General features: G+C 36.4%; 1 protein-coding gene and 1 non-coding gene across 2 annotated transcripts in view; both read left to right on the forward strand.

The window, feature by feature from the left end:
- Nucleotides 1-20,220, forward strand: part of SLC25A21 (solute carrier family 25 member 21) — a 704,781-nt gene that overhangs the window by 400,406 nt on the left and 284,155 nt on the right. The window lies entirely within an intron of this gene.
- LOC114032214 lies at nt 9,903-10,005 on the forward strand. The gene has a single exon (XR_003567818.1). It is a non-coding gene; the product is annotated as a U6 spliceosomal RNA (small nuclear RNA).

Here is a 20,220-nt window from a genome sequence, read left to right on the forward strand (position 1 = left end):
GCAGTTTGCTCATATTCCGAGCCAATTACTTGAGTTTTAAACTCTTTGTTACAGTAGGGGTCTGCTTCCAAAGTGGAGAAGGTACTGTCCCAAGCTTCAGAGGTTTGTGCAGCTGTTTTCAGAGATACTTCTAGGCACCTGTAAATTTTCAGTTCTTCCAAGGTGGTATGATCAAGGGTGAGGTATTTACTCCTTTTCTGGCCTGTGCTCTGGTCTATGAGTGACTACAAGCACTCTTTTCTGCTTTGGAACTGTGAGGAGGATTCTCTCTCCACTGCCACCACAAGTTCCACCATGCCAGTGCTCCTCCTTGCCCTAAGACTGCCACTCAGGACTATGACTCATATCCAAACATGAGCAAAGCAAGAGAATCCTGCCTCAGCACAGTAAAGAGATCCTTACAATACTCCTCTGATCAGCCACTTGATTCCCCTTCCACCTATTGTCAGAGTGCTCTGGAAGTAGCCACCACTCTGGGGCTGCACTGAAACTGGGGCTGTGACCAAGCTTCTCTCTCACCCTGGTCAGAGAGACTTTTCCTACTGACTTTCTAAGTTGTCTTTGGCGTTTATGGGTTGAGAAGTCTGGAAACCACCACAGCTCCCTGTGATTCAATCCCCTGAGGACTGCTTCAGTTTTGCTGAGGCCAGGTCTTTGCCTGTGCAGCCCAAGCTGAACTGTGCTCCTTTCTTACCCAGAATGTAGCTATGATATTCCTGTACATTTTTCTCAGAGAATCTCTTTCAGGTGGTGATTGGTGGATTTTTCTTTCTATTTCTACTTTCCCCTCTTGTTCTAACAGTTTGGAAAAATTTTATTTGATTATTTCTTGTATTATTGTATTAAGATTTTGTTTTTGATTGTAGCTTTCAGGTAGTCTGATTACCCTTATGTTTTCTCTTCTTGATCTGTTCTCCAGATCAGTTGTTTTTCTTACTACATGTTTCACATTGTCTTCTATTTTTTAATTCTTTATATTTTGCTTTTTTTATTTCTTGGTCTCTTGTTACTTTACTGGCTTCCCCTTTCCTCAATCTCTCTCATTTGATTTTTAAAGTCTCTTTTAAATACTTCTATGAATTTTTGGGGGGCAAGTGACCATTTGATGTTACTCTTTGGGGTAGGAGAGGCTCTTTTTGCTTTAATATCTTCTTCTGAAGATGAACCACAGTCTTATCTCCTTCCATAATAACTTTCTATGGTTGAGTTCTTTCTCTTTTGCCTGCTCTTTTTTTTAAATTTATAGCAACTTGTTATTGTAATCAACTCTCATCCTGGGGTATGGGAGATATTGTCTCTGACCTCAGAGCCTCCTTCAGTTCTCCCCTCTCGCCTGGATCCCAAACCAAGAGTTCCTGCCTCTTGTAAGTGCCCACAACCAAGAGTGTCCCCAACCCACTGCTTCTGCACTCACTAGGTGTTTGCTAGTTCCGTCTCACCCAGGGCTGTGTCTCAGCAGCACAGCTGGGTCTGGTATCCCTTATCAGTAGAGATCCACTCAATCTTTCCCTGCTCAGATGCCTGACTCCCCCCTGACTCCAGAAGGTGAAAATTCCTGTCACTGGGGCTGAGGCTACTTCCCACCCCAGCTAGCCCCAGGACTCATTGCTTGCTATTTCAGCGCAACTAGCCTGGAGATGTTTACACTTCCCAGGGACCAAATTTCAGATCTTCTCATTGTCCCAGGAGTACCCCTGTTCTGCCCCAACTCTTGTTTATTTTTACCACTTTATGTTCACCATGAGGTGTTATTTTATCTTGTTTGTGGAAGAAATCTGGAGAGCTCGGAATTTTTTGCCCTACTCTGCCATTTTCCCAGGACCCTCCCTCACACACACCTTGTTATTTTCCTCAAAGTTTTTGACCTTTTGTTTCATGCCATGCTGTAACTCAGGTGCCCTTCCCTCCTCCACATTTTCTAACTCAGACTCTGAAAATAGTAATCAAATCATTACCACAGTACTCTTCTCTTATATGTGTTGTCTTCCCTTATTTGAATGTAAGATCCTTCAAGGCAGATATTGTCTTACTTATATTTGTATTCCCATGGTGTAGTACAGTGCCTAGCCCATAGCAGGAACTTAATAAATGTTCTTTCACAAACTTTTCATTTATTAATCTTCTCATAGTAAATCAGGGGGCAAAATAATATGAAAGAGGTACCCACATTCCCCACAAACTCTAGAATAAAATTTTTAAAATTCATCAGAATGAACAGTGATAAAGAAAGCCAAAGAGAAAATGCTAGAAATTCTTCCATCTAGTCCAGACCTGTCCAAAAAGACCTCCAGAATGCTGTGGAAATTTTAAGTGGAAATAGAAGAGGGAAAGTAGAAGGCAAAATGTGCAAGCTGCTAGGTCCCATAGCCAGTGTGAGGGTCAAAATCATGCCTGACATAGTTCTCTCCCCATGCCTCTTCATAAAGCAGGGGGAAACCTATGCCCATGCCAAACTCACCCCAGTCACCAGAGAAGACAGGGCTAACCCAACAGAGTAGAATTCTCTCTATTTCGTGTTCCTCTGGAGATAGGGACAGGCTGGCATTTATCACAGGGTCCATACTTGTACTGTAGCAGGAGATAAAGCCAATAGACCAGTGTCTTGACCAATGGACAGGAAGTCCCATCCGAGCTACAGAGGAGCTACAGCAGGACAAAGAGTGAGAGTAGCACTTGAATGCAAAGTACTTGGGGATCTTTCAGGAGGCTTTCTACTTGCACAGTCTAAAATGTATGACTGGGCCCTGTCAGGATCATAGTAAGGGATGAAATCAACTCCAAATTAGACAATATACAATAAATAACCAGAGAAGGAGCCAAAACCAAAATTTCAGTGGAGCCACCAGGACACTGAGACAAAACCTAGAAATTTATGCAAAAAGTGGAGTTTAATCTTAGCTAATATATCCAGGGAAAAGTAGAGCTTGCCCCTAGATTACAGAAGAGAGAAAAGACTGACCCAAATAGAAAGCCGCAATTCAGAAAATGAGGCTGGATATATACATAATAAAGAAATATCTTGAATTATGAAACCCAAAAGGTCAACCCAGAAGAAAAGAATAATTCCACAACCAGACTAGGTACAGATTCAGAGAAAAAAAATGTCCTTATCTCAGGGACCACCTAATAATACCTGAAAGAAAAGAAAAAAAAAGAGATACAATATGTGACATTAAGTGAAATGACAGCTAAAGAGGAAAGATTGACAAGGACAATTTGTAGATTAGAACAGAGGGTGCTAAACCTTATACAAAAATTGAACTTGACAGTTGTTCATACAGAAAGTGATGCCTCCATCAAACAATAAGAAATATTAAAACAATCAAAAGATTGAAAAGAATAGAAGGAAGAATGTCTATCATCAAAATCAATCAACCTGGAAAACAGGTCAAGGAGAGATAATCCAAGAATCACTAGGCTACCTCAAAATCTTTACTATTTCAAGAAATCACAAATAAAAGCTGTCAAGGGGCAGAGCCAAGATAGTGAAGTAGCTAGAGCAAGTAGAATGAACTTCCTCTTCTCTGTCCTCCTGAAAAAAAAAACTCTCTTAAGAACAAATATAGAAAATATACCATATCTAATCCTGATTAGGAAACAAAAGAAAATCCACAGTGAGTCACTAATTCAGCCCATATTGGCACAAAAAGATAGAAAGGTCTTTGGAGACCTGGAACAAGGCCAGGAGCATGAGCTATATGGAACATTCTGATACCCAAAGACTGTGCCCAAGAAGAAGACTAGAAGACTAGTCCATACTGAGGCATAGGTACAGGATGTGGGAACAGATGCTATTGGCAACTTTTTTGCTCACTACCCAGTTCTCAGTCATAGATCCAGGTCGATTGAGGAAGGGACCTATATCCAAGGGTGAGGAGAGTTCACCATCCCTAGCCTACAGCAAGGAGGAGGCTTAGAATCAGTCAGTGGCTATATGACTCAGACCCCAGAGGAGACTACTTCTAGCTGTTCCAGATTCTAACCCAATCTGAAGCGTGCAGGGGAATAAGCAGGGCCAGAATCCCATATCAAAGGGAAGTGTACTGTTGCTCTGAAGCTATAGAGCTTCCCAACTGGCTGAATGGTTAAATCCACAGTAGTTTGCTGTTGCTCAGATCTATGCCCAGTTAGAAAGTTGTTGAGCTCAGATAAAGTGATCAAACTTTTCCATGGATTGGACTACTTAGGGCTTACTGAAAGTTTGCTGTTTTCCATGAGATCTTGGAAGAACACAACATTCAATACCCTGCAAAAAGAAGCATCAGGACAAGGTCATATCTTTTCTCCAGAAGTGTGTAGAGCCTGGCCTTAACATGAAGTCCAAAGTCAGAAATTAGACTGGAAGAATGGAGAAATGAAAAAAAGAATTTCACCAGAACAACCGAACAAACTATTATGGTGACAAGGAAGCTCAATATACACACACAAAGAAAAGAAGGATTCTAATATATCTATAAGAAAAGCCTTAATACACACACACACACACACACACACACACACACAGAGCTGGGGAGTAAATTCAACTCAGTTCTTAGAAGAGATGAAGCAAGAGTTTAAAAAAAAAGTATGTGTATTTAATAAAATTGGAGGGCTAGGAAAAAAATGGAAAAGAAATGAGAGCCATGGAAAAAAAAAGAATTGAAAAAGAGAATTAATAGCTTGGCATAAGAGGCACAAAACTTTGTCCAAGTAACAAACTCTGCTCAAATTAGAATAGAACAAATAAAAACTAATGACTTCATGAGACAGCAGGAAATTTTAAAATAAAGTTAGAAGACTGAAAAATAGAAGAAAATGCAAGATATCTTACATCAAACCAACTGACCTAGAAAACAGATTGAGGGAGAAAAAACTAAGAATTATTGTATCATCTGAATGCCCTGACCAAAAAGAACCTAGACATTAAAGAAACCTGTCCAGATCTCTTAGAGAGCAAAGTGAAAATAGAATCCATTAGATACTTTTTGAAGGAAGTCACAAAATGAAAACTCCCAGCAATATTACAGAAAAAAATCTGGATTTTCCAGTTCAAAGAAAAAATATTATAAGCAGTCAGAAAGACAATTCAAGTAATGAGAATCCATAGTTAGGATAAAATATAATCTAGCAGCCACCGCTAAAAAAAAATGTAGAGCTTAGAATACAATATTCCAGAAGGTCACAGAAAGCTTGGTTTACAACCAAGAATAACTTAACCAGAAAAACTGAGAATAATCATACAGGGGGAAAAACTAACCTTTAAAGAAATAGAAGAATTCCAACCATTGCTCATTAAAAGGCCAGCCCTGAGTAGAATCTTTGAAATGCAAGTGCATGAGTCAAGAGAAACATATTAAATACATTTAATCAATTGTAAGGGACTACAGGATGATGTATTGATTATAATAGGTATAGAAGGAACAAGTATCCTCTCAGAACCATAATGGCTTTAAGGGTCATAGAGAAACTTAAGTAAAGCAAGCAGAGGGCCTAAAAATCAGTATGCATTTTTTAATGGTTATTGGAGGATAAGGAAATGGGAGAGAAAGGGGACTATAGTAGGGAGGAAGGAGGAGAATAAGCAGAAACTTACTATTTCATTTAATGGAGGTTCCTGAGATGAAAAGTATATTTTACATACACAAAGAAAAATATTTGGGTGTAGAAATACAGTAGGGAGATGGGGGAAGGAAGTGGAGATTAGGAAGGAGGGCAGAATAAAGGGAATAGTGACAAATAAAATAAATTCCAATACCAAAGTTTGAAGTATGAGAGGAGAGGTTAAAAAGAAAAAAGATCAAACACATAAGTAGTGGTATAGGACAGAGCAGAGAATAAAGATAATGAAGAGGAAAAGATTATTTAAATTGTAGATCATTTGTTGCTGTTCAGTCATTTTTCAATCATGTTTAACTCTTTGTGACCCCATTTAGGTTTTCTTAGCAAAGATAATGTAGTGGTTTTGCCATTTCCTTCTCTAGCTCATTTTACAGATGAAGAAACTGAGGCAAACAGGGTTAAGTGGCTTTTCTTGAGCAGGGTCACATAGATAGTAAGTGTCTGAGGCCAGATTTGAAATCAGGTCTTCCTGACTCTAGGCATAGAACTCTATCTACTGCCCCTTGTGCCACCTAGCCGCCCCTATAGATCATCAATGTTAAGCAAACTCCTCTTATGAAATTTTCTTTTTTAAAGAGATGGTGAAGAAAAAAGAGGAAAAAAATACAAGAGGATTGAAGGAAATACACAATTAGCAATCATAATTATAAATGTGAATAGGATTAAATAGCCTATAAAATGGAAAAGGATAGCAGAGATCTTAAAGTACTCTTTCCAGACATAGACAGATCTAATAAAATTATGAACAAGAAATAAATTAAGTAAATTAAGAAATAAATTAAATAAAATAAATAAATTAACAAGAAATAATTTAACTTTAGAAAAGTTAAAGATGGTAGCTCTCCGGGGATTAATAAATCAGAGTAGAAAAAATTTACATAATTTTCAGTTTAGAATGGTGCATTTACAGAAAATGACCTTGTTGGAAGTATAAAAACCTCACAAATAAGTGGAAATATCAAACCCTTTTTTTTTTTTTGCTTAGGCAGTTGGGGGTAAGTGAGTTGCCCAGTCGCACAGCTAGTAAGTGTCAAGTGTTTGATCTGAGGCTGAATTTGAACTCAGGTCCTCCTGACTTCAGGGCTGGTGTTCTATTCACTGCACCACCTAGCTGCCCCTATCAAACATGTTTTAATGACACAATTCATTAAAATTACATTCAATGAAGATCTTTTGAGAGAGAATTAACAATTAATTGGACGCAACATAAATTAATCCTAACTAATTGTTGGGTCAAAGATTAAATCATGAAAGTAATAGAACATTTCATCAAAGAAAATAGCAACGAGGAGAACATATACCAAAACTTTTGGTTTAGCCAAAGTATTAGCTTATCTCTAAACATGTTCATCATCAAAGAGAAAAACAATAGATCAATGAAATGAGAATATAATTAAAAAAACTAGAAAAGCCACAAATAAAAATTCTAAGTAAACACCAAAATCAAATCTTGAAAATCAAATAATAGATTTTTAAAATTGACATAAAAATTGAATCAACAAATAAAACTAGAAACTGGTTTTTAAACTTACATAGTAGTGAACTCTTGTGTTTTAAAAAGAGGAAAACAAAATATTTTATGATAAAAATGAAAAAAAGATAATTCATAACAAATTAGGAAGAAATAAAAGAAACTATCAGAAATAATTTTACCCAATTATATACTAGCTAAACTGTTCATTTAGATGACATGGATGAATATTTATAAAACTATAACACCCTTAAATTTACCAGAATGTAAAATAGATTACTTAAATAACTGAATATCAGAAAAAAATTGAACAAGCCATTAATTAATTAATTAACCACCATCCCAAGTATCATATATATTTTCATGTGACATTTAAAGAATAAATAATTACATTATTACATAAACTGTTTGCAAAAATATAAAAAGAAGAAGGTATTCTTCCAAACTCTAAGATATAGATATGGTCTCAACACTTAAACCAGAGAGACACAAAGCAAAGAAAGAAAACTATAGGTCAATATCACTAATGAATGAACATTGGCATCTATTTTTAAATGAAATATTATCAAAATCTACAACATATCACCATGATTTTTATATTTGATCCTGGAGGTAATAGGGAATTATTGGGATTTTTCAGGTAGGAAAATGAAGTGGTCAGATCTGAGCTTTGGCAGTTGTGTGGAGGGTAGCCTGGAGTGAGGAGAGAAAAGGAAGGGAGACCAATTAACAGGCTATCTCAAAGTCTATGAGTGAGATGAGGGCCTCACCAGGGTGATGGCTGTGTGATTATAGGGAACAGGATGTATGGGAGAGATATTGTAGGGGAATAATGATGGGAACTGAGTACAACAGAGGAGATGAATATGACACTGAGGTTAGGAGATTGGTTGACAGAGAGGGGAGTGGCTCTTTCGATAGTAATGGGAAAGGTGGAAAGAGGGGAAGGTTTGGAAGAAAAGATAATGAATTTTGTTTAATATATGTTTGGTAATAGAGGTCTATTACAAATGGACCTAACACTAGCCCTGTTAATTTAGGTTTCATTTTGGGACAAAATTAGACACCTGTAAGTCATTGAACAGTTAACAAAAGGTTTACTTTGTCTAGAATTGCTGTTCAGGTATTTATGTTCAATGAAAGAATTACAAAGTGGAAGATGCATGCAGAAATCCAAGGCTCAGGCTTAGGCTTGTGTAGCACATTTATTCAAAGTCACCATCATTTCAAAGTGATGGAGTAGGGGAAAAAAAATTTCCCTTATGATAGATAATTTGGTGTAGTAGAAAAAGTACTAGACTTGAAGTCTGGAATACTTAGGTACAAATCCTTCCTCTGACATTAGCTAGATGACCATGGGCAAATAAATTAATCTCTCTGAGTCTCAGCTTCCCTTTCTGTAAAATGACAATTGGACTAGGTGGCAGTTAAGGGTCTTTCCAGCTCTAACTATATTGCTCTATGATCCTTCCTCCCAGAATCTCTCCATTGAAAGTCCTAGGGGACAGTTTCAAGCCACACATCCAAGAGAAAAGAAGAGAGATCATCAGAGGTTCATCTTCAAGTTTTGATTAGTCTGGGGAATTAGGACTTATATCATTGGTTTGGCTTCTTTGCTAAGGATTTTCTTAGAAGTCCAATTGTACTAAAGTTAAGCCATTCTTTCATCCCCGGTATGAATTTACCCTGCTCAGAGTGAATTACTTTCTGATTATATAGTTATAGTCTCTTTACAAGTACTACATTTTCATTTTCACACCAACATTAGTTTGTAAAATTAGTTTGTAGTTCTTTTTTGGGGGTATGTCTCTCCCTGGTTTGGAGATTAGAACTATATTTGTCTCATAAAAACCCCAGGTATTTGCTAGAGTACTTACACATCTATTTTTGAGATTATTTTTGTAACAGGCATTAATTATCCCTTGAATACTTGATAAAATCCACTCATAAATCAATGTGGCTGAGAATTCTCTCCCTTAATTCTCTTGGTAGTTCAGAATCACAGAATTTCAGAGCTGGAAGGGATGTCAGTGGTCATCTAGTCCAATACATATATGAAGGAATCCTCACGGTAATATACATGACAAGCCATTTTCTATCCTGTGTTTGCTTGCAAACCTCCAGGGAATGGGAATCCATTACTTCCCTAGTTAGCCAATTGCACTTTAAGTTTCCATCTATTACTCCTGGTTCTTACTTCTAGGGCTAAACAGAACAAATTTTATACCTTCTCCACAAGTCAGGGGAACTATAATGTCCCCCCTAAATCTTCTTTCTCCAAGATGAACATGCCCAGTGTCTTCTCATATGACCTGGACTTAAACCCTTTACTATCCCATTTGTCCTCTGGACACTCTCTAGCTTGCCAATTTTCTTTGCAAATTATGGTGCCTATAACTGAGCACTATACTCCATTTGAGATCTGAAAGGGCAGAGTACAGTAGGATTATAATCTTCCTGCTTCTGCAAGCAGAAGATTGCATCAGTTTTGTTTTGTTTTTTGCCTGCTTCATCATACTCCTGACTCATACTGAGTTTTCAGTCCTCTCCCTCCCCCTAAATTCTTTCTAGAACAATTGCTGTCCATCCAGGCTTCCCCTGTCTTATATTTGTGTAGTTAAAGTTTTGTACCCAGATGTCAGACTTTACTTTTGTCTCCAATGAATTTTATTAATTTTATCTCAAGGCTCTTGCCTGTCAAGATCCGTTTGGATCCTGATTCTGTGATCCTGATCCATTGTGCTATCTATCTCTCCCAGTTTTGAATCATCTGCAAAATTGGCCATCATACCATTTATGCCTTTATCCAAGTCATTGATAAAAATATGAAACAGTGCTCACTTCAGCAGCATGTATACAAAAATTGAAATGAGACAGAGATTAGCTTTCCCCTGCAAAAGAATAATACTCAAATTCACCAAGCATTCAATATTTTTGCAACTAACATTAGAAGTGAAATGGTTACCTGGGGAAAATCTGTGCAGCAAGTTTTTCTGATAAGGATGTCATTTCAAATATAGAAGGAACTAATTCAAATTTTTTAGAATAAGAGCCATTGCTCAGCTGACAAATGGCTAGAGGATATGAGCAGGCAGCTCTCAAGGGAAGAAATCTAGTCTATCTATAACCATTTAAAAATACTCCAAATCACTGATAATTAGAAAATGGAAGTAAAAGCAACTCTGAGGTTCCACTACACAACTATCTCATCAGCAAAGTTGGTGAAAAAAGTGACAAAATTCTGAAAACAAGGTTGAAACCATAGGAAAACAGGTACTTCCTTATTGATGGAGCTATAAGAATTAGTACAGTCATTCTGGAAAGGAAATTGAAACTATTCCCCTCAAAAGTTACTCAGCTGTGTATACCCTTTGACCCATTGGTACCACTGCTAGGCCTATGTCCTAAAGAGATCAGAGAAAGAGGAAAAGGTTCTATATGCCTTTTTTTTTAAATAGCTCTTTTTATGGTGGCAAAGAACTTGAAAGTAAGGGGGTGCCCATCAATTGCAAAAAAAATGAAAAGAATTATGGTATATTATGCTACAAGAAATGATGAAAGAGGAACTTGAGGGAAAGGTGGAGATGGAGAGAGAGACACACACACAGAGACAGAGAGAGATAGAGCAAGACAAACAGAGACAGGGAGACAGAGATTAATAAAGATTGATAGAGATGTGAGGAAAAAGAAACAATATGAATGAGAGTAGGAATGAAGCAATGAACAGAGAAAATGTAGGGTTCCAAGTTATTTTCTCAGTCATATCTATATCTATATCTCTAACTATATACCTATGTCTATATCTATTTCATGTGACTTTCATATAGCTGGCCTTTCATATAGTATTTCTTAGCATCTTATTTGACATTCACTACCCTGACAGTTTGCTTGTGATGGCATTGGAAATAGAGTGTCTAAATGGTTGGGGCAAGATGTGGTTGGTTTCAGAAGTGGACTTTGCCACATTGAGCTGTATTCCTGTAGCCTGGAGGCTACTTTCAGCATTGGACTGTATCCATATAATAAGGCTAGGCTGAGTCTTGTAATGCTAAAACTACTAATAATTAGAGTTTCCAAGGGTGGCAAATACCTACCTTCTCTCCCTTGCCCTGGAAAAGTACAAAGAATGCAGTTTACCCCCCTTCTCATAACTCTAGGCAAATGCTTGATTACCCTCTGGGAGCAATCCAAGCCTAACTATTGCCAAGTGTTTGCTTTTCATGGGGCTGCCCTTAAAGAAATCATTTGGAAATGTAAGGCATAGAAAACTACTGACTGTCAAACAGGAGCTAAAGAGAATCCTGAAGGTGAGCATTGTGCTTCTGGTTTCCATATTTGAAGAGAGTATCACCCCTACCTAAATCATGTAAAAGAAGAGAAAATGAGAGGATGCTTGAACTGTGCTCTGCAATCCAAGTGGAACAGCAGCACTGGACGTACAATGCAGCACTGTTTGTCCAAGGGTCTCAGAGAACAGTCTAAAACCTCTGAATAAATAGAGTGTTGGCTGATATGGTGCCAGTGGGAAGGCTTTTAAAAAGCTATGCCATGAGTCCCTGGCCCAACAGAGCCAAAATGGGGCAACTGCAATTACTAAAGCATGTTTCTCTACATAGCCAACTACTTAGTAAAGTTAGCTGAAGTTTGCATCTAGGAGTATACTAATTGTGTCCCAGTGGGTGAACCACCTTCTAAAAGAAATAGGTAGAGGCTAGGGTGCTTGGAGACAAGGTCTAGGAGTATGGGTCCCAGGGGTTAATGGGATCAAGCCAACTCCTTAAATGAGATGTATCCAGAATTTCTGGCAGTTGTTCAGGGATCAGACTGTCATACTTAGTTGAGAAATTGAAATGATATCTTCAGAATGCTCTGCTTGAATGTACTCGAAGTGTTGTTTACAGAAAGTTGGAAAATTGAAATAATGTGATATTAAGGTGAGTCATTCAGGTAATCAGTTATAAAATACTTCATGGGGTAAGACGTAAGTTGAGCCAACTTCTCTCATTTTAAAACTATAGAGCTTTCTTTGGGGGACTTCAGAGGAAGTCTATGGCCCTGCCAAGGATTTATCTAAAATATGTGATTCAAATCTTATCATTCACATCTTTAAAAGAACAACTTAATTACATGTTTTTTCCCTTGAAGTCTTGTTTTAGGATTTTAGTGCCAAATTCCTTGATAACATTTTATTTGGAGTACTTCAGTACTTATGCAGTCGAAATTTCTCATAGCAGTCATGATTTTCAGGGAAAAAAAGCTTCACAATTTATTGCCAAGAATATGTATCTTTACAGATTTACAATTTTACGGTTTCAGTGCATGGAAGCAATTTGATCCTATTTCATTTGTGCTGATGCCATTTCATTATATTCAAATTCAGTCTGTTTGGTTTCCCTGTAAAAATTCAGTGAGGGCTTCTCATGAATATGGAAAGTCGTTTAGAGCTAAATATGGTCAGCTGAGTCATTTGTTTATTTGTCTTGGTAGTAATTAAAATGACAATTATGTCCATATTTCCCGAAGAATATATGTTGGGTAGAAGTTACACAGCCAATGACAAATATTACAAATACACATTGAAGGCATCAGTAGGTTTTGAGTTTATGTAAAGTTTCTTTTAATGTTCTTTTTGAGATTGTTATTATACTTTTTAGGCTGTGAATTGAATTCAGTTATATAACAGCAGTGTCTTTAATTGTGCTTTCAGATGTTCTAAATAGCCAAAAAATGCCAAAGATTTGCATTGACATTTTAATATGCTGTCACTTTAAGATACTACGCAGAGTGTGAACAGAGCACAGGGCACTTTAAGCAGGTGTGTCTAATTGTTTCTTCGAAGTAGCTATGTCATAGTTAGCTAAAGATGTAGGTCCTGGAGAGGGTGTATGGGTGCTGAAGCCCTCTAACCAGGTTTGCCTTTTCCTGCTGGTAAAAACAAATTGGACTGTGTAATTGATTTCAGAGTGTATGAGAATGAGTGTATGGGAATGAGTGTAGCTTTTATGTTGGCTTTGAGTTTAGACTACGTCTTTTTCTCGTTATATTTTGTCCCTCAGGAATGGCTGCTCCGTGGGCATCTAGAAGAGAGTGTATGAAGTATGTTCATTTAGATCAGCAATGAGTGTGTTTCTAATACTTTTTGGTATTAGTCTGGGACTGCAAAAATTATTGGGGTGGGGTGGTGGAGGCAGGCAGATATATTTTTTTATTGAAAAAATGTGTAACAGTGTTTTCATTAAGTCTTCCAAATATTTAATATGCTTGGTAGTTTTCCAGAGGACCATGTTCATTATTTAAGAATTAGGGAAACCTCTATAAAGGAATAGATATGTCCCAGGGAAAAGGCTTTATGTGTTCATCAAAAGTTGCTGGCAAGTAAGCAAGCAAACATCCGTGTTTATAATGCAACTTTTCACAGGGTTCTGGGGACTGTTATTAACAAGTCATAGTGGTCTCTTAACTACTCATTTTGGAGAATATGTATTAAAATGTAATACATTTTAAAAGGGTAGGTGATGCTGTGTTTAGAAATACCTGAATTTTATGGCACTGAACATTCTCATTTTTAGCATTTACTAGTTTACGCCTTTTGTACAATGCACCAATTTATTCCACAAGCATCTACATCAGCTGATTAAGTCTGCTGGCACCTGGATAGTGTTTTATTAATAACTAAATGAAATCATTCATTTAAACAATTCTGGCCTATCAATACATTTTCTCCTGTAACTATATAAAAAAGCCTCTGTTCTTCAAAAATGACAATGGTTTGTAGTTCACGAATATTTCAAAGTATATTGGCCTACTGATTTATTAAATGCTCTCTGTTTAATTGCTGAAAATCAGTGGTATCAACTTGTTAGCAAGGCTTTAGTTAAGGTAAAAAGGATTCTAATCATTTTGCTCAGAATTGTCTCCAGCTGTGTTATTTTCCGGTCCTTGGTTTAACAGAAGCTGACCAAAGTTTGTCTTAATTATCTGCTTCTTTTTCCATAGTCAATGAAATTAGGAGGTTTGGACCCCCAAGAAATCATGTGACAGTTATACCTTCCAATTTGTTTTTTTATATAAGTTGTTTTGTTTTCTTCAAGGAATGTTTATTAAAGCATCTAGAGGCCTTGAGCATCTGGTAGCTGATTTACAATAGTAACAGTAAGTGACTCTTTAAATAAAGATTTCAAATAATTCTCTATACTCTGTCTTTAAAACCTACACATGTCTCTGATATAATTTGAAGGGATTGAGAGAAATCATTATTGTTATCATCTACTTCACCATCATCATTACAGTGGATAAATGATAAACTTGATTCAATGATACTTGCTATGGTGTCTGTGAATATTCTCTAGCTTATGTATGAACATGGAAATTCATGCATTTTTAAAGAACAGAGGACTGTGAAGTTCATAGAGCACAATCAGAGCAAATATTTAATTATAAAATACATGTTGGGTGTATTTTACTTTTCTATCTAAATAAGAGAAAGCCTTATATCATAATTGTATCCAGGTATTTTGATTTAGGCATTTGTAAACTTTATAGTCATATATAAATGCTAATTATCATTATTATCATCATAAATTATTATTAATCCCAGCTTAATTGATTTATGACCTCTTTGGATAATTAAGCAGTACAAGTAGTCTAGTTAAATGATGTGTTAAAAGGAATGAATTATCAATTAGTTTTTCAAGATTTTTTATAATTGAGCATTATGGAAAAATGTAATTTCTAAGGGAATGGACTACAAAACACTCTTTTAGATTTTATATTTTTTGTCTTTAGCTGAAACATTGCTTTCTGGGATCCATGAAATTTTCTCTAATCATGACTATAGTTCTTTTTATTCTACCAAGTATCTTATTGTATACATCCAATATTAATTATTGGTGATAAGAGCACATACACATGTATGACAGTTCCAAAAGTTCCATTTCTAGGGCTCATTCCACTTCCAGCAATAGTATCTCCTACACCACAAGATGATCTGTTGAAAACTCTTCTAAGATTCACCAGAACTTTTTCTAATATTAGCTTGACTCAGAGTTTTATAAATTGTAAGATACCTAAAGGCTGTATTTCCTAATTGTCAGCCATTAATTAAAATGAACTGAATAAACTGATGAGAAGCAGTTGGTATCTAATTCCCACTTTCTTTCCCTTCAGAATGACATTTGATAAGATAATTTTCATTCCCCTCTTTAAATTTATTTGTATTGACATCTATTTCTTTTTTTTTTTTGTAATGTAAGTGTGAATTTTTGGAGCATAAAAATATATAAACCAATTTGGTTAGTACATTGTTAGTTCTATGCTCTAAATATCACTGAAAGTAACCCCCGAAGATTATTCTGACATAAGGATATTTAAGACTGTTTTTGGGGAGAGTAAGTCACTTATGCCAGTTTTTGCTTCCTCATTTGAATACAACCAGGAAGGAAAAAGAAAATGAGATGTCATTTTGTCTGATTAGTCCCTTTACATTCAGTTCTAGTTCAACCAAAAGACACAAAGTTTGTGGACCTGAAACCATCATAGAATAATTACACATGTTCCAAAATGATGAATGGTACCATTATCTGATTCATTCTCAGAAGTAGTCTTACCTAACCTCTATGTGGGTATACAACAGTCAGAGTATTCTGGGGTCCAGTCCCCTGTTATATTCTCCCCCTCTTTAAAAATTTGATGTTCTTGACAAATCAGCCAGAATGTATTTTGAGCACATTGTCTGTATACACAATCAGAATGGTCTTCTGGGTTTCTAGATAGGTATAAGCATTGTTCTTTCTCTTGTTTTCCCAGTACCACATTAGAAAGAGTCTCAAAACAATCACTATGACATAGATCTTATACAGTGTATATACCTATACATATAAAAGTGAAAATCCCAATTATCTCCAAATATAGATTAGACAAACAACTTTTGCAAAGTTTATCGGAGATTACTGCTTGCTTAGAGCCTGTGAAGTTCCTGTCTTGGTGAAGAAAATGACCTTCCCCAACTTAAAGGCAAAACAGAAAAAAGAAAGATATGAATACTAGCTAAATAGAAATTAAGTTTAAAAAGTTAAAAAATCACACATGATGAAACTTATCTTTCTATCTTAGATGGAACCTTGCTCCTTCCAGAGTTTCCTGGATCATGTGGCACTCTTCCTAGTTGCTGTGGTCAGTTTACATTCACCCCCTTAGCCTCAAGGAGAAACCAAACCTTGGTGCTTGCAAACTGACAATGGAGGGGGCAGAAATATATGGCCACTTAAGACACATTCTCACACACTGAGTTCAGTGCTATAGAATCCCTCTGTTTTCCTGCAACAAAATAGGGCACCCAACTTTTTCTCCAAGGATCCATGGAGAAACACATAGGGAATCCTATTGGATTCTTTATCCAGTATCCCTTTCCACACAGAGCACAACAAAATCTTCTGGACTACAAAAACCTCACTAGAACAAACAGGTTCATTTAAAATGAAAAACTCAGAAAAGACTGCAAAGACATATGAAACTCCCAAAGGACATTATGAACTTAGCATTGGTTAGTACAGGTTCCTAGGCTGGGAGATATACTTATTCTATGGACCTATAGATTTCTCAATAAAACAAGAAGTGTAAAAAGCTGAAGAAAAATAACATTTATTAGCTAGACACCAGCATCTCAGAGCTATAATATCACTATTTATAAAGGATTCAGTAGCATAGTAGTTATTAGCATTAAAACATTCAATTCAGATTATCTCAGAGAAACTGTTCTAACATAAGGAAACATGCTGGGAAAACTAACTATACAACTACAATTTAAAATAAAAGAGAAATTGCTTTTTTTGTTTTTACCAAATTTTCTTTAATGAATATCAAAAACTGTGGTATCCAATGAGGGGACTGGAATAGATGACTTCTGAGGTCTTTTCCAGGTCTAAACCTATAATCCTATGATATATGGTCCAGGGTACATAGTAAGCAGTTAATAAATGCTCATTGTTTGATTGACAAAATATACACAATTATCAGAGTTGTCTATTACCACATGTTCTCTTCAGTGAAATCTGTATTACTTAATTTAATTCATTCAGTTCAGCCAATGTTTATGAAGTGCTCACAAAAACATGCAGTTTCAACATTCTAAAAGGATAAATACATGAAACCTTCTGTAAGTACCACACACCCATAAACTTACAAGGGTCCCTAAACTAAAAGGAAACAAGAAACATGATTTGTTATACATACTTCCATTTGACACTGATAATTTATAATAAAGAACTACATTGACCATTAGAGGTCATGAATGTGTTTGTCACATGGTCACCAAGAAGAAGACAGTCCTGTGTTCAGGGCAGATTCTAGACTGAGGAATTAAATCTACCCCATACCTAAGTGTTGCTAGGAGATCCATGGAGATGTTTTCAATGTAAAGATGAGGAAAGTATGACAAAATAATACATACCCTTGAGCTCACACATCTATTTACTGATAAAATACATATTTAAATACATATCATCTAACTTGAATTCAGTGCTCTTTCCATTAATAATAATAATAATGATGATAGCTAGCATTTAAATAACACTATTATGTGCCAGGCACTGTGCATACATACTTTTACAAATATTATCTTCATTTTACCCTCACAACAATCCTATGAGATAAGTGCTATTTTTATTCCCATGTTATCATTAATGAAACTGAGAGAAAGAGAAGTTAAGTGATTTGTCCAGTCTGAATTTGAACTCAAAATTTCCTGACTCCAGGCATAGAGCTCTGTGCACTATGGTGCCACCTAGATGCAATTACACAACAAAGGATATTCTAGTTCTTTATTTATAATTGCCTGCTGAATATGGGAGGCAATATAGTGGAGTAAAAAGAGGACTGACTTTCAAGAAGAACTGGGTTCAAATCTCATCCTTAATACTTACTACTAATGACATTAGGTAAATCATTTAACCTCTTCGGCATCAGTTTCCTTATCTATTAAATGAATGGGTTGCGCTGGATGTCCTTTGAAGTCCTTTCTAAATTTTACCATCTATGACTCTATGATTTCTGTCTATGAATTCAATTATCATCAGTTGACTTCTAGATCTATATGTCTGAGTTTTAATCCCACATCAGTCCTTCAATAAACATTTATTAAGTGCCTACTATATGCCAGCACTAGAAATATCAAGACAAAAATGAAACAATCCTTGCTCTTCAAGAGTTTACTTTCTGTTGGGCAAGACACATTAACATGTACATATGTAGTCATATACAAAATTAATACAAAGGTATTTGTGAGGGGGCAAACACTAACAACTGGGGCCAGAGTCGGTAGGTGGGAAGGGAATCAGGAAAGGTTCTTTGTAGAAAGTGCAACTTGATCTAAGTTTTAAAGAAAATTAGTGATTCTAAGAGGCAGTGGTACATTCTGGGTATGGGAGACAGCCAGTGCAAAGGCATAGAGATGAGTCCTGTTTCCCTACACAATAGAGGTCATGAAAGGGAGTAATATATGAGTTTAGAAGGTATGTTGGGGCTAGGATGTGAAAGACTTGTAATATATACTCCATATAATCTATGTAGCTAGCTATCTAGTATGTGTGGAGTATAATACTCCAGTATTAGAACTTGTAATACTCCTCTATTGAGGAGTTCATATTTGGACATTTCAAATTGTATGTCATCTATTCAGTTAAAACATGTCTAAAATAGAACTCATTATCACTCTGTGCTCCTTGACAAAATTAGGGAAGCTTGGACCATTCTTCTAATCATAAACGTTTATAACCTCACAGTCATCTCAGTTACTTAGTCTTCACCCCATAGACCCAATTAGTTGTCAAGTCTTGCCAGTTCTACCTCTCCAACATTTGAAGTATCTGCCTTCTTCTCCAGTAACCCAGGTGTTAGCCTAGTTTAGGATCTTTTATTCTGCTCACCGCTGCCGAATATGCTTCTTAGGGGTCGCACATGGAAAAATGTTTATGAAGCCCTGCCTGAAGTGTAAGTCTAACCATATCAATCCTCTTTTGGAGGGTTACACTCTAATATATACTTTTAAACTCAGAAGTTTGCTCTAATGACTCCTAGTTATCTTTAGGAACAGATACAAATGCCTCTGTCATTTAGATTTCTAGTCTTATACATTACTCTGCCATCACATATAGTCCAGTCAATCTGGCCTTCTAGCTATTTTTTTTTTTTTTTTTGGTGAGGCAATCAGGTTTAAGTGACTTGCCCAGGATCTTATAGCTAGTAGGTGTCAAGTGTCTGAGGATGGATTTGAATTCAGGTCCTCCTGACTCCAGGGCCGAAGCTCTATCCACTGAGCCACCTAGCTGCCCGTCTTCTACCTATTCTTAAACCATAACAGACATTCCACTCCTCGAAGCTTGGAATGCATTCTCTTCTTATCCCCATGTCTTAAAATCCCTAGTTTCCTTCAAAACTTGAAACTAAATTCAAATATTACCTTCTACATAAAGGCATTCCTAGTCTCCCCAACAGCAAGTCTCCCCCTGCCTCAAACTGCCTTGCATTTGTTTTGTATGTGTAAGGGGGTGGGATTTGAGTATCCCCTCCCCAGTGTAGTTGATTTCATCACAGAATGTAATCATATGTGATAAAGTTTAAATGTTTTTAACAAGGTGTTAATACTCTTTTCTTCTTGCTTTCTTAATTTATTTATTTTTAGTTTTCAACATGCACTTCCATAAGATTTTGAGTTCTAAATTTTCTGCCCATCTCACCCCTCCCTCCACCCCAAGATGGTGCGCATTCTGAATACCCCTTCTCCTAATCTGCCCTCCCTTCTATCTCCCCCTCCTTCTCTTATCCCCTTCACCTTCTATTTTACTATAGGGCAGGATAGATTTCTATACCCCATTGCCTGTATATATTATTCACCAGTTGCATATGAAAATGATTTTTAACATTTGTTTTTAAAACTTGGGGTTCCAAATTTTCTCCCTCCTTCCTTCCCTACTCACCTTCATTGAAAAGGCAAGCAACTTGATATAGGTTATACATGTGTAGTCATGCAAAACACTTCCATAGTAGTCATGTGAAAAACTAACTATATTTTCCTTCATCCTATTGTGCCCCCTGTTTATTCTATTCTCTCTTTTGACTGTGTCCCTCCTTAGAAGTGTTTGCTTCTGTTTACCCCA

This window comes from Vombatus ursinus, unplaced genomic scaffold, assembly GCF_900497805.2.
Source record: "Vombatus ursinus unplaced genomic scaffold, bare-nosed wombat genome assembly UNPS02015406.1, whole genome shotgun sequence".
NCBI classification, from domain to species: domain Eukaryota; kingdom Metazoa; phylum Chordata; class Mammalia; order Diprotodontia; family Vombatidae; genus Vombatus; species Vombatus ursinus.